This window comes from Octopus sinensis, linkage group LG5, assembly GCF_006345805.1.
Source record: "Octopus sinensis linkage group LG5, ASM634580v1, whole genome shotgun sequence".
NCBI classification, from domain to species: Eukaryota; Metazoa; Mollusca; class Cephalopoda; order Octopoda; family Octopodidae; genus Octopus; species Octopus sinensis.
The window spans coordinates 121,447,389-121,462,044 of NC_043001.1; the positions used below are offsets into that span (position 1 = coordinate 121,447,389).

General features: G+C 41.5%; 1 protein-coding gene and 1 long non-coding RNA gene across 2 annotated transcripts in view; one reads left to right on the top strand and one right to left on the bottom strand.

Annotated features, from left to right (window-relative positions):
* Nucleotides 1-1,188, bottom strand: part of LOC115212069 — a 20,800-nt gene extending 19,612 nt beyond the window's left edge. Inside the window, exon 1 of the mRNA XM_036503038.1 lies at nt 1,093-1,188. The gene's annotated coding sequence lies outside the window, so the exon portion shown is untranslated. The remainder of the gene's footprint in view (nt 1-1,092) is intronic.
* LOC118763426 overlaps nt 1-14,656 on the top strand; it is a 24,511-nt gene that overhangs the window by 1,276 nt on the left and 8,579 nt on the right. The window contains exons 2-3 of the long non-coding RNA XR_004999184.1: nt 7,896-7,900; nt 8,231-8,239. This is a non-coding gene — a long non-coding RNA (uncharacterized LOC118763426). The remainder of the gene's footprint in view (nt 1-7,895; nt 7,901-8,230; nt 8,240-14,656) is intronic.

A 14,656-nucleotide genomic window follows, 5' to 3' on the forward strand; every position in this document is an offset into this window, starting at 1 on the left:
TTTCTTCCAATGTTGGAAAAGTTTTAGAAAGAAAATTGGATCCCAAACTGAGTGAGGATGTCATGAAAAAATAACCAATGATAGTGTCCGAAGGCTGGCGTCTTCAAAAGAGCCATTGGAGTCTGTGATTGCAAATGAATGAATCGTTAAATAAGCTAACACAGGTCTGAGATCAAAACGGACAATGAAACAGGCAACAGAATTCAGCCATGCTCTTATGTCACGCTCTATTCTCCTATATTCTCGTAGATCAGTTAATGTGAAGCATTGATCTGTTTCATTACCCGTGTCTTTTATTGTTTCTCTTGTGTTTCTTTCACCAATGTACAACTGTGTATTCAGAGATATGCCTGGCAATTTTAATTTGTGTTTTAGCTGCGTTTAATCGTATAGCTTTCATCTATTCCTGTTGAAATAATATGACCCCCATCAGTTATGTTCTGTGAAGCTTATTGTACTTCTTGATGTGGGGGCAGATTTAATCTGTTTCGAACATTTCATAATCTTGTCTATCAAACAACCACTTTTGCTATGGCCAACAGACGAAGGAGACGGTCATTTACTTCTTAACTTTTCCTTAATCCGCTCCCTGTAATCTCTGCAAGATGGTAGGGCCACATCCAACATGCAGTTATCCCCTCTAAGGTTAGTGGCCCGAGGTCATTCGACAAGGAATCTTGATCCCAAGTTGACTTCTGGCCACATACATTCATACATCCTACTCTAAGGACAGCCATGTTTTGTCGGAGAAAGCTCACTTTAAGTTCGTGTGTTCGTTTCTTGAATAGGGATTCCTGGACAGGGTAGAACGTTGCGTCCTTGAACAAGGCACTTCATTTCACTTTGTCCCAGTCTAATCAAGTGAAATGTGTCCCAACCTAGTGATGTTCAGCTATTTCTCCCTTCTATCGTCACATCCTTGTTTTCCCATTGAGTCATGAATAAGAAGATCGACAGGGTGTGTGTATGTCTACGCAGGCACATAAAAAAACCTGGCGAAAGCATATTACAATCTATGTGGACTTTATGGCTTTTTAGTGACGGCTGTGGATATATTTTAACGAAAAGGAAGAAAGTAATATTCCAGCTTACCTCTGCTTCTGGACAGCTTGTCACTTCATTGCACATCATTCCTGAACATGTTTGACACTGTAAATTCCGTTGAAATAACGAGTAATCTACAGAATACAAGTAAATATCTGTATTTATGAACCAAATAATGCAATGCATAGCAATAACAAGAAATATTTTCTTTCAGATGTAAAAACAAATGTATGCGTGTTAGTATTGAAATCAATACATGTTAGACATATAAATCAAATTATTAACAAAGACTATAAACCTATTTTCATGTTCATTTGGAAACGTTTCAATAATGTCACAAATTCAACTGAGAGAAGCATGAAAGCCACTTGTTGTCCTTTTAGTATTCTGATGTAACAAACACGTAAAAATCGTTGAACAAGTCAAATAAAGGGATTAAGTTACAACATTCTTAAAAAATGTGGGGTTGGCGTTTGTTCAGGATAAATGTTATATGGTTGTGAAAAGGGCGAAAAATGTAAGCCAGACTAGCAACATCGCCATCAATGACCTGACAGTTTCCCCTATATCTGAAGAGGAATGTTACAGATATCTAGGGGTGGTTGAAAATATATCTCATAACAGCACATTAAAGTATAAACAAAGAACATTACAGCTGAATAAATAAAATTGTGCTAGAGGTTTCCAAACTGATTTTTGTCGGCGCCTAGAGGGTTTTCTCGTGACGTCGCAGACTTTAGTGATATTAGGGGACTTTAATGCTATCGTTGACGTACACATCGATAGCGTTGGCTCGATCTATAGGAAAGTGAACTCACGTCTCGTGGATCTGCTTAAGCGGTTTCAGCTAGCAGATCGTTACAGACTTGACCATCCGAACGTCCAGAGTGGACCTGGATGAGTGGCGACGGAAGGTTCAAGTCTTATCTAGACAGGATAGTGATAAGAACTAGAGATAAGTCTAGTTTTAGTTGCCCACAGCTCGTCCAGGTGCCCTATACTGACCATAGAATGGTCACGTGTAGACTGGACATAGATAGCACACTTAAGATAGGACCGGCTACTGGAAGCTGAACAAGTCTATTTTGACACGCGAGGCATACCGTAGCCGGATTAAGGTGTTAGTGCAGAGGGCGTTAACCGGAGCCGTGGTGATAACCGGTGGTGGTTCACCCTCAAAAGAGCCATTCGATTCGAGTCCATTAGATTTAGTAAACAACTAAGACTAGATTGGCTAGAATAGAAGGGCAACTAGTTAAGAACTTAGAGGAGGCGTTGAGGTTGGGCTCTGCATCTCACATTTTAGCGGCGAGAACGGCATTAGACCGTCACCTCAAAACCAAACATGAGGGATGTAGAGTCCGGGCTAAAGTACGAGCATTGGGCCGTGAGGGAATTAATGTTGCCGGATGGGCCCGTACGATAGAAACACAGCGTGGAAACGATGCCACAATTGGGTCTCTTGTTGATGAAAACGGATGCACGATCAAGAAGCGGGACGAGAGTGTGTGAGGCACTTCACAAGCACTTCGCCGAGTTGTTCGGGAGGTGCGGGACGCTGGATCATGGTGAGGCCCTTAGGGACTTCCTGTCTGGTGGCCCGCGCCTCTCGACATGAGAGGCTGAGTGCTGTGAAGGCCAATCACAGCCGAGGAAGTAATCGAGGTGTTGGGCAAGTGCCCGGGGGAGAAGTCGCCGGGTCTCGATGGTCTGCCCTATGAATTTATAGAAGTATGCCAGACTTGTTCGGGCACCTGCTGGCTAGCGTCTACGCCAACTGGCAGCAGAATGGGAGAATTCCCAAGTCTGCGAGCCGGGGGGCGGTGAGAGTTGATCAGGAAGGACCCGAACAAGGGGGACGAGATAGGAACTTCAGGCCCATAACTCTGTTAAACACAGAGTTAAAGATTCTGGCCAAGGTGCTAGCAAAAAGGTTGGCGCGGGTCGTGGACAACTTGTCGGAGAAGCGCAACGTGCGCTATCCCCGGCAGAACGATCCACGACAATCTCCACCTTATACGCTACTCCTTAGAGAGGGTGGGGAAGCTTTCTGCCGCAGGGGGAGCACTGGTACATTTAGATCAGTCCAAAGCATTTGATAGGGTCGACCATCGGTACCTGGCGGCGGTCCTCGGAGAGGCTGGCCTAGGCCCGACCTTTCGAGGTTGGATCGCTGCTTTGTATAGCGACATCGAGTCTGTAGTCAAGGTGAACGGTTCCTTTTCGAAGCCGTTCAGGATCGAGCGTTCAGTTCGTCAAGGGTGTCCCCTGTCCTCGCTCCTATACGTATTGGCTCTTGAGCCTTTGCTGCGGAAGTTGGAGGCACTAGGGGGCGCGCCGCATGATCTATGGTGTGGAAGAGGAGCTACGGCGTATGCGGATGACACCTCCATCATCGTGGCAGACGAAGGCCAGCTTCCAGTGGTGGAAGAGGCCATCAAAAGCTACGAGGCGGTGGCAGGAGCAAAGGTTAACAAGGACAAGTCGGTCGGTTTGCAACTCGGCACCTGGAGGGGCAAGCCGATGCCGTCCAATAACGTCGTAGGGCGTTGGACGGAAGGTCCTGTTAAGCTGCTCGGAGTCTGGTTCGGGCCAGACCTCCAGATTGAGAAAAATTGGAGTGAGGTGGCCAACAAGGTGACCGCTCTAACCCAGACCTGGTCTGGGCGGGCGTTCCCTGCTAGGGAAGGCGGAGGTGGTGCAGATGTTTATAGCATCAGTAATCACCTACCGTCTGACCGTGGTGCCTTGCCCCGATTTGTGGCTGAACAAGTTGGAGAGAATCCTTTTCCGATTTTTGTGGAAAGGAGGAAAGCCACTTGTAAAGCGCTCTGTCTGCTGCCAGAAACCGCTAAAGGGGGGCTAGGGATGCCTTGGCTGAGGATGCGAAAAAACGCGTTAAGGTTGAGGCACCTCTGGCTTTACCTGGATGGAGAGCAGGTGTGGTCGCCGCACGTCCGGTTCTACCTTCCCCAGTTAACATCCCTAACGGACATCGGTGCATGGATCAAGCGGAGACCTAAACTAAACTGAGTGAATGGCATTTGGAGTGCCGTCAGGCGCTCCAGCTACTATCTCGGGTGGGCAACGCCGGCAACAGGAGTTCCACCACGGATTTCTATAGCGGGTTAGTGGAGATTAAGTCCGAAGACGCCTTGGGGGAGACCCTGGGCTACGATGAAAATCAGTTGGTCAACCTGTTCCGGAGGACGTTCGGCCGGGGTATCTGGATAATTACCAGAAATCCCTAGCCTGGCAGTGTTCCGTGCGGCTTTACCTGTTCGCGACAAGCTGTCAAGGCACGGCAGTGCCCGTCGCCGACATGCCCGCGATGTGAGCAGGATAGGGAGACCGTCTTGCACGCATTCGTGGAGTGTCCGGAGTTATCGGGACTGAAAGCTTTGTTGAACAACTTTGTCAGTGATGGGAAGAGTACAGCTATCAGCTGAGTCTATCATCGAGATTGTGCCGCCCCCTTCCTTAACAGGGAAAGAAAGGCTTGTTTTTTCTGTGTAGTAGCCATACTGAAAGAAACAGTATGGAAGAGCGTACGAAAGGTATAGTGACAGGCACCTTTGTCTCCGGCCAGGGGTTGATTAACTTTTTTAGTTACCACCTATTAGCAAAATCAGGCTGGAGAAGAGGTGTCTGTCACGAGATATGTTTGTGAAAAGATGGAAGCCTGTGGCATACAAGATGGGTATGTTGGCACCAGGTAAGTGTGACCGGATCAGAAAGTAAAGGTTCACCCGGATGGCTGGGTGTCCGTCCTTCGACATGATCATTAATATTTTTAAACATTGCCTTCGTAAAATTTATTGTTTATAATCTTATCCGTAATTTCATTCGAAAATTGTAACTGTGTTAAGCTACTTCACCCTTTATATTTGTCTGTTTGTTTGTCCCCTCTTTTAAATGCCTAAATGGCAAATTATATGAAATAAAGTAGCTTGCGTAACGAACAAACATGGTTCCGGGTTCAGTCCCACTGCGTGGACCTTGGGCAAGTGTCTTCTACTATAGCCTCGGGCCGACCAAAGCCTTGTGAGTGGATTTGGTAGACGGAAACTGAAAGAAGCCCGTCGTATATATGTATCTATATATATATACGTATGTGTATGTGTATATGTTTGTATATCTGTGTTTGTCCCCCCAACATTGCTTGACAACCGATGGTGGTGTGTTTACGTCCTCGTAACTTAGCGGTTCGGCAAAAGAGACCGATAGAATAAGTACTAGGCTTACAAAGAATAAGTCCTGGGGTCGATTTGCTCGACTAAAAGGTGGTGCCCCAGTATGGCCACAGTCAAATGACTGAAACAAGTAACAGAGAAATGAGAGAGTATATGTAACGATATGGATTTGTTGGGAAGGCTGCAATGCTCTTGTTCGAGGGTCAGCAATTGTAATGGTAGAGGATTGTTGAAGTCGAGAGTCACTAATTGCAGCGGGAGAAATTGATTAGTAAACATTATTATGATGGTGTTGAAATCAGCAGTTGTGACGATAATAATTAATTATTATAACAGCATACTGTAGGATGTGAAAGATGAACAATTCGTGAAGTTTTAAGATAGTATTTATTTACCTATTTCTTTACTACCCACAAGGGGCTAAACACAGAGGGGACGAACAAGGACAGACACACGGATTAAGTCGATTACATCGACTCCAGTCCGTAACTGGTACTTATTTTATCGACCCCGAAAGGATGAAAGGCAAAGTCGACCTCGGCGGAATTTGAACTCAAAACGTAACGGCAGACGAAATACGGCTACGCATTTCCCCCGGCGTGCTAACGTTTCAGCCAGCTCGCCGCTGATAGTATTTATTTACCGTTACGTTACAATACCTTGCCTGGACGAGCAGGTTATGATAAATCCAAAAGCATGCGAAGTAAAGTTTGGGCTTGTGTCCTCTTCATTGTTTAGTAGTAATTACAGAGAGAGATAGAATGATGTCGTAAGAGAATAGAATTAGAGCTAGTGAGAGTCGTAGGGTTGTGGGACGTTGTCTCACAGTTGCTGACAGTAAACTTCATTTCTCCCTCTGACCAAGGTTCTTGCTGGTCAGCCAGACTTCGTTCTCACTGAGTTGTCACCGAAGTGACTAACCGATTTCTGCTTGGGATGTGCTTGCTTATATAACTATCCAGAAGGATAGATATATCATTAAATAAAGAGGGTTGGTGAAGGACGTGCGAGTCGCTCTTTCCGTCTTTGACGTCTCCGATCTTGCCTTTTAACGCCTGTTATTTTCCATCTTGTCTGTTCCCTTGACTATGGCATGCCACTATTTTTGGCGGTCCTTGGCTATTGTCATTCAGGTATTTGGATCAATGGAGCGGCGGAGGGGAGTGACCTTGAGTTAGTCATGGAAACGGAATCCGTTTGGTATGGTGCCTAGGGCATCAGGTCATTCCTGATCGAAACAGACCTACGATCAAAGATTTTCCAGCTGTGACCATCTCAACTATTTTTGAGACTTAGTGCATTTCTACATTATCTAACAGACGTAGAGGTCTTGGTAAGTAAAAAAACAATTCCTGAGCGTTCCGTTCTCCCTCTATTTTTATGTTCCGGGGGTAGTAAATAACAAAAGCCATAAACAAGACCACGTAGCTCTCATCTGCAGTTACCAGTAAATGTCCACTATGTGGTGTAGGGTTGTAAATCTGGAGCAGGGATTCCCAAAATGTGTTTTGCAAAACTCCAGGGTTCCCTGAAACTTATCAGGGGTTCCACGCTTTTAAAAATAAGGCCCAGGATAGAACTGACTAGAGGACACTGATCCAACGAGTAACCGAGAGTCGACTTCGACTGAGCGGATAGATAGATAGTAGGTATATGTTTCTTGTGGGGTCCGGGGACAGCAAATGGAAGGGCAACTCCGGCGGCACACACTCTAGTTACGCTAGTGGGACCGAGCATTCCAATATAAGCACCACCTATGGAGCAGGCTACAGTAAGGTAGCCACACAATTTTGTAACTGTTATTTCTACGTAGTGGGTAGACAGAAATTATTTTAAGTAAAAACAAATTTATACATGGGTAAGAGATCATCGAATGATTGGGGGTGCACAAGAACCAAATAAAGAGGAGACGGGGTCGAAAACAGCACCACCAACACAAGTACCAGCACCAGCAGTATCAAAATCATCATCATCAGCAGCAGCAGCAGCGCCACCACCACCACCACCACAATAACAAAGATAAATTGACGGGAAAGACGGGTTATATTCTATTTAAAGGGAGATAACAATCACTAACGTTGGTGTCTTCTTTTAAGTTGTGTCCCTTGAATTAATTGTACTTTTGAAAAAAAATTTCATTCTTCGCTTTTTTACGTTTATCTTTCCGCTCTTTTAACGACCACGTGGTTTCAGCCGTGACCCCCCACTTCTTATATTAACGAATAACGTATTTAAGACTACATTAATCCCTTGTATTCTGCTTCGTCATTGCTTTCTAGCCCCATCAGTCAAGCCTGATCGAGGAAAATTATCATCTCAGATCTACCAGCCGTGACCCTCACGTCATAGTGTATCTATAGCTACATCTAATGTAAAGTATAGTAGTTAGTATAAGTGGATATAGTTGTTGTTGTTGTGGTGGTTGCTGTTCACCCCCAAGTCTGTCCTTGGGTTAAACAAAGATGCTCCAACCACGACCATCACATCTATTATCAAGACATAGTGTGTCTAGGGATACATTATTTAATGTATAGTTTAATAGTTAGCATTAGTGGCTATAACTGTTGTTATTCTTCTTCTTGTTTAGCCCCAGGTCAGGCTTATTTCATACCTATGATCAAAACTGTTCCAGCTGTGGTCATCGCATCTTTTATTCAGTCATAGTGTATCTAGGACTACATTATCTAATGTATAGTATAGGAGTTAGTGGCTATAATTAGTGGCTATAATTAGTGGCTATAATTGCTGTAGTTTTTTAACCCCAGGTCATTCCTGATCGAAACAGACCTACGATCAAAGATGTTCCGGCTGTGACCATCTCAACTATTTTTGAGACTTAGTGCATCTCTACATTATCAAACAGACGTAGAGGTCTTGGTAATTTAAAAAAAACAATTCCTGAGCGTTCCGTTCTCCCTCTATTTTTATGTTCCGGGGGTAGTAAATAACGAAAGCCCAGGATAGAACTGACTAGAAGACACTGATCCAACGAGTAACCGAGAGTCGACTTCGACTGAGCGGATAGATAGATAGTAGGTATATGTTTCTTGTGGGGTCCGGGGGCGGCAAATGGAAGGGCAACTCCGGCGGCACACACTCTAGTTACGCTAGTGGGACCGAGCATTCCAATATAAGCACCACCTATGGAGCAGGCTACAGTAAGGTAGCCACACAATTTTGTAACTGTTATTTCTACGTAGTGGGTAGACAGAAATTATTTTATGTAAAAAAAAAAAAAAAATTATACATGGGTAAGAGATCATCGAATCATTGGGGGTACACAAGAACCAAATAAAGAGTGGGCAGGGTCGAAAACAGCACCTGTACCAGCACCACCACCACCACCACCGCCGCAACCGCCGGTTCCCGGTTCAATCCCACTGCGTGCCACCTTGGGCAAGTGCTTTCTACTACAGTCTTGGATATAAATATATATAAGTGTGTGTGTGTGTGTGTGTGTGAGTGTGTCTGTGTGTGTGTGTGTGTGTGTGTGTGTGTGGATATATATATATATATATATATATTTATAGATAGATAGATAGATAGATAGATAGATAGATAGATATAGAAGATAGATAGATAGATAGATATTTGTATAGGCGTGGCTGTGTGGTAAGTAGCTTGCTTACGAACCACATGGTTCCGGCTTCAGTCCCACTGCGGGGCACCTTGGGCAAGTGTCTTCTACTATAGCCTTTGGCCGACCAAAGCCTTGTGAGTGGATCTGGTAGGCAGAAACTGAAAGAAGCCCATCATGTGTGTGTGTGTGTGTGTGTGAACGTGTGTCTTTGTGTTTGTCCCCCACAACCGCTTGACAACTGGTGTTGGTGTATTTACTTTCCCGTAACATTAGCGGTTCGGAAAAACAAACCGGTAGATTAAGTACTACGCTTTACAAAAATATTAACATGAACTGAGGGTGAAAAGATCGACTAAAATCCTTAAAGGCAGTGCTCCATCTTGGCCGCTGTCTAATGACCGAAAGAAATAAAATATAGAAGATAACATAAACTTTACCTGCATTAATAGAGGAATTCTATGTTGCAAAAGATTACACCGACCCCAGTGCGTAATGGTACTTGTTTTATCTATAATTTTGGAAACATACAACCGTAATCGACTTAATCCGTTTGTCTGTCCTTGTTTGTCCCCCCTGTGTTTAGCCCCTTGTGGGTAGTAAGGAAATAGGTATTTCGTCTGCTGTTACGTTCTGAGTTCAATATAATATAATAATAATAATGAAATTATTGTATACAGTGCTCAGGTGCACCACAACTTGTCAGAAAGTGCATATAAAGTACATGCAGTAATGTAGAAATGTCTGGAAAGCGAACAATGTATGAGTCAGATACATGCTTGTGTGTGTATGGAGGGGAGAAAATCAGGTTAGTGTTGGCGAATCTTAGAAGCATGGAAGTTTTGAAGGATGCAGTGCTCCGACAACTAACAACTGATGCTGCAGTTTGTTCCATGCTTTAGCAACTCTCAGCGTAGAAAAATGTTTCCTGAAGTCATGGGAGCTGTGTTGTTTTCTTACTTTGTAAATATGTCCACGGGTGTTAGATGGGTGGAGTTTGAAAAGGTGCTCAGATTTATTGTTTGTACGATGGTTGATAATTTTATGGGTGTCTGCCAAGTCAGCTGCCAGACGTCTGAGTTTCAATGTGTCCATGCCCAGGGAAGTAAGGCGTTCAGGATATGGCAAATGCCTGATGGAGGGTATTCTTTTGGTTGCACGTCGCTGAACAGCTTCCAGACGATTGATATCCTGAGCAAAATAAGGGTTCCAGACCGGTGATGCAAATTCCAGGTGAGGTCTTACCATAGCTATATAAAGCCGCAGATAGATAGCCGGAGAGCGGCTCACAAAGGATTTGGTGAGTGATGCCAAGACACCCTCAGCCTTCTTGACAATTTTAGCAATGTGTTTTGTCCAACGCAAATCACTGTCGACAATAATACCCAGATTCCGCCGAGGTCAACTTTGCCTTCCATCATTTCTGGGTCAATTAAATAAGTACCAGTTACGCACTGGGGTCGATGTAATCGATTTAATCCGTTTATCTGTCCTTGTTTGTCACAAAAAGTTACATCGATAAAGATGGCACTGAACATAAGATGAAAGACAAACCAGACATCGAAGTCATCTCAGATTCCCTTGATGGTAACACTTGTGTTCCTTTTCAAATATTACGACACTAATTTATGGGCAGGTGTGTCTCGTCCTAATTTGGTTGATGTTTACGCTTCGTTCTCAGTTCTGAAGACGATGAATATCGTCCATATACAGTGGGGGGAAATAATATTCGTACATGTCAAAATTCTTTATTTATTTAATTTCTAATGAACATAAACGGGATATACCAATACTATATTTGCATACACATGCATCAACTAAGAATTTGCAAAAGAAACTAATAAATTATAGTAACTAAGGAATTTATATTCAATTATAAATATTTAGGGGTGAAAAAAGTATTCATACAGAGCATAAGTAACTGATAATTCTATGATACTTCGTAGCATAACCATTATTCAGTTCCACTTCAACCAATCTCTTCTTGTAGTTCTTAATCAATGACTCCCATATTTCTTTAGGAATTTTTTCCCATTCTTCTTGACAAATTTTCTTCAAATCTCCAATGTACGTTGGGGCTCTTGAATGAATTTTAATTTTCAAATAACGCCACAAATTTCAATGGGGTTCAAATCAGGTGACTGTCTTGGCCATTCTAATAATTTTATATTGTGATCAACAATCCATTTTTTTGGTAGACATCGCCGTGTGCTTAGGGTCGTTACCCTGTTGTAAAACCCACCCTTCACAAAGCTGGTGCTTTTCTACAGAGTCCCATAAACTATTGTTCAAAATATTTTGGTACATCTCTGCATTCATTCTACCATCTATCACATGTAAATTGCCAGTACCATTTGCAGAGAAACACCCCCACGCCATGATGTTTCCACCTCCAAACTTTACTGTAGGAATTGTGTTTTTCCTCCAAACATGGTTAAGCGAATTTCGTCCAAACAATTCAATTTTCGACTCGTCTGTCCATAGAACATTTTCCCAGAATGTATCAGATTTATCGTTATGTTCATAAACAAATTTTAAACGGGCATCTCTATGCCTTTTAATCAACAGCGGAGTTTTTCTAAGAGTGCATTACTTCAGTTCATTCCTATGAAGTTCATTGCTGATTGTTCGTAGTGTAACACTAGTCCCTGAAGCTAACAAATCTTCTTTCAACTCCTTTCTGGTGATCATTGCGTTTTTTCCGATTCTTCGCTTCATTTTTATTAATGATCTAGGGGGAAATCTTGCGTGGTGGACCGGATCTTATTCTGTTTTCAACAATTCCCGATTCTTTATATATTTGAATAAATGAAGATATGGTAGTAAATGGAATACAAAGGGTCTCTGATATTTTCCCGTAACTTTTACCTGCTTTCCATTGTTCAATAATTAAATTTTTCACAGAATTTGTGAGTTTTTTTTTACTTTTCGCCATTATTACGATACTGCTTTATGTTGTCTCAGTGCTGAATGAAGAAGCTAATGTTTTGGCACTTAAAAATGACAGCTGATAAGATTATTGGAACAAACGAGAAAGTTCTAGAAAAAAAAATTAACAGTATTTTGTGGCATAGAAAATCATAAATTTATTCTGTGCGAATACTTTTTTCACCCCTAAATATTTATGATTGTATATAAATTCCTTAGTTATTATAATTTATCAGTTTCTTTTGCATATTCTTTGTTTATGCATGTGTATGAAATTATAGTCTTGGTATATCCTAAATGAAGAATTTTGACATGTACGAATATTTATTTCCCCCTACTGTATTCTCCATCTTCCAGTAGATTTCACTCAATGTTGTGCTCATGAGTAAAACACGTCATTTCATGTTGCTCCAGTCCACCCAGCCGGCAAAACGAGTAACCCTGCGACAGAAAGACAATTCGACTAATTGGGAAATATATAAATCACGAGAACCGGGAAAACGGAAACATGAGTCTGTATGAGTCCGGAACGATCTTCATGCTTTATCATTTATAGTGGAGGTACATTGCTTAGGAGTTAGGGCATTGCACTCACAATCATGAGATTCTGATTTCGATTCTTGGACTGGGCGACTTGTTACTTTCTTGACTAAAATTTTTCATTCTACTTTGTTCCATTCCTCTCCATGAAAACACTTCATTCCACATTCATCCAGTGGAGGCACATGGCCTAGTGGTTAGAGCAGCGGACTCGCGGTCGAGGGGTCGCGGGTTCGAATCTCAGACAGGGTGATGTATGTGTTTATAAGCGAAACACCTAAGCTCCATGCGGCTCCAGCAGAAGGTAATGGCGAACTTCTGTTGACTCTTTCGCTACAACTTTCTCTCACACTTTCCTCCTACATCTTGCAGTTCACCTGCGATGGACCGGCGAGAAGGAACAAACAAACATTCATCCACCCCACTCAGTTGTAAAAGAACAACCGTGCAAACATCATTTCACATTCCTCCACTCCACTCTGATGTAAGTGAATAACCATAGAAACACATGGTTAATATATACGATAAATTATCTTGCAGACTTTAAGTTACGAAACAGTTGTTAGGATATGTGAATTTTTCAATAGCAAATAAATTTTATCTTACTTTTCTCTCCTCATTTATAACTTTATACAACCCCTTAAAGTTTTTTCTTTTATCGTCCTATATATTCTATGTGCTTTGTAGAACGATACATTAAGAAGCTTTTTCATGCCTACCACTATATATAAATATATATATATTATTATATATATAATATATTATATATATATATATATATCTATAATATATATATATATTGTTATATTTCGGAATGGTCATATTGCCAGTTTAGCCAATAAAAACACATGCACTATATATTTGGTGTTATTTTGCTTCAGTGTTATTATTTTTTTACATTAATCTTAATCTTATTTCGGCCAGAGTTCTTTCGTCACACTTCTTGACCGCATCAGTCAGTGTCCTTTGTTTTCTTCTTCTTTCTTTTTGTGTCCCTCCTTTACTAACCGTCAGCCATTTTGTATTTGTATTGTATGTTTTCATTTGCGCATGCTTATATCTCTATGTGCGTCTATGTTTATTTAGTGGTGTGTATGTGGGGGGATGCCTGTAATATTTGTATCTTCTGTTTATATACTTTCATGTAATTTGTATTTTGTTGTTGCTGTTGTTGTTTTCGTTTATTCTTATTTTGTTCATAGTGTTTACATCCACCTATTATTATCATTACATATGCTTGTATTATGTATGTATGTATGTATGTATGTATGTATGTATAACAACCATACTAGTAATAATAATAATAAATCAAATCAAAATATATATATATAATACTTATATATATATATATATATATATATATATATATATATATATATATATATATATATATATATAGCTATTTATTTCTTTTGTTTTATTTATCTGTGTATTTATTATGTTTCGAATCCTCTATCGTCATATGTTGTGGTGTATGTTAGTGCTCCATTCTAGTTTTCTATTCAGGCTAGGTTCATTTTCTATTATGTGTGTAGCTTCAGTAATTTGTCTAATTGTTGCATCTGTTCTATGTGTGGACAATATTTTAATTTCTCTGTTATTGATTGATCCCCGTGTTCCTGTTCGGCGTGTTGGCACAGAATCGATGAGCTTTTACCTTCCTTTAGTTGTCTCCAATGTTCATTTACCCGCTCTCCTATGCTTCTTGCCGTTTCCCCACTTATGTCGTTGTCTTGTTACTGCATCGTCCCTCTATACATCTTATACTATAGATTACATTTCTGGCTTTACAGTTTGTTTGTGGGCTAAATCTTCATACAGTACAGTACTTATCCGTACAGGGGTTCTACTAAAGGATAGGTTCTACCATTATAGATTTGATAGGGTTGCCTGGCTTTTTCAACAACCTTAATTCTTAGCTTAAGTTTGTCTAGGGTCCTTCTAAAGCGGTACGCCAGTTCACCTCCAGGTGTGTCAACGAACTGACACTCTGGTATAGTATGAATGAAGATTTGGGTTTTATTATTCACAATTTCTAGCCAGAGTTCAGTGTCTAATACTGGTAGTCTATGGTTGGGGTGTTTAGTGGGGTAGTCTATTGTGACCTTAATACTCTGGTGGATGGAGTTGCTATTTGCTGGATGCTCCCTAGAATTAGTTTCTATTACTATATCAACATTACTCTCTTGTGGGGTGCCTTTACACTATGTTGATATCATCAACATAGCGAGAGTACATGTTTACGAGTATGGAGTTCTGTGTTAGGCGCTCTTTAAGCCTTCTGTCCCACCATACCATGAAAGGTTGGCCACACATCACCAGCGATACTAACACCGATGGCTGCCCCCTCGTCCTGGGCATATATTTTATTATT